The following is an 852-nucleotide window of genomic DNA, read 5'->3' as shown; positions in this document are numbered from 1 at the left end:
AAAAACAAGCAGTTTGAAACTTTCTTCAGCTGAATACATGCACTGATTGATTAAAATTACCAAAATACAACAAATTTAACATGAAATAACTTCTAAAATAGAAAATTTTGTCAAAAACATTAAGAGTAAACAGTGTTCTACGTGACACATTCAACCAGTATCAGAAATTTCAAAGTATTTATTTAAAAGTAATCTGTGACCGAGATTGAATAGATCCAAATTATCTTTCACATAGCATTTTTAAATAACCCCGAACCTCCTCCAAAATGTTTGTTCTCAATTTTATGAAAATCATAATCTGGACGCTTGAAAATGTATCTCTGCAAAGTTTCATTTTAAGAAACTATTCTTCAGACACTAACAAGGAATCAGTCTGGTCACTAAACTATACTTGTGCCTCATGATCTTACAGTGTGGTCACTAAACTATACTTGTGCCTCATGATCTTACAGTGTGGTCTCTTCTCTTTTGTACTTGAGGTCATTGTTTATGTAAACATTTGACAACTTTACAATATTCCCGTGTACGAAACAGTCACATCTTATGTTACTGTATAATATATTTAATGAGTGAAGCATTTAAAAGATTATAAGCAATAAATTCACAGAAATTTGTGGATGCAGTATCTAATAAAGAACAACGTGTAGGGTTGTCAAGAGGACAAATTTTGGTATAGAGGTCCTTACACCATGGAAAGGAAATGCATGAATGGTCAAAGAAGCAGCAGATCAAAACTGCAAAAACAAAACAAAAATTTCTAAACTCTTTGGAAATACTTTTGTCATAATTTCCATTGCATAACACACAAGAAAATTAAATGTAGCAAATAAGAAACAAGAAACTACCCTTTTC

Source organism: Octopus bimaculoides, chromosome 28, assembly GCF_001194135.2.
Source record: "Octopus bimaculoides isolate UCB-OBI-ISO-001 chromosome 28, ASM119413v2, whole genome shotgun sequence".
NCBI lineage: Eukaryota > Metazoa > Mollusca > Cephalopoda > Octopoda > Octopodidae > Octopus > Octopus bimaculoides.
This window is presented reverse-complemented; position numbering follows the sequence as displayed.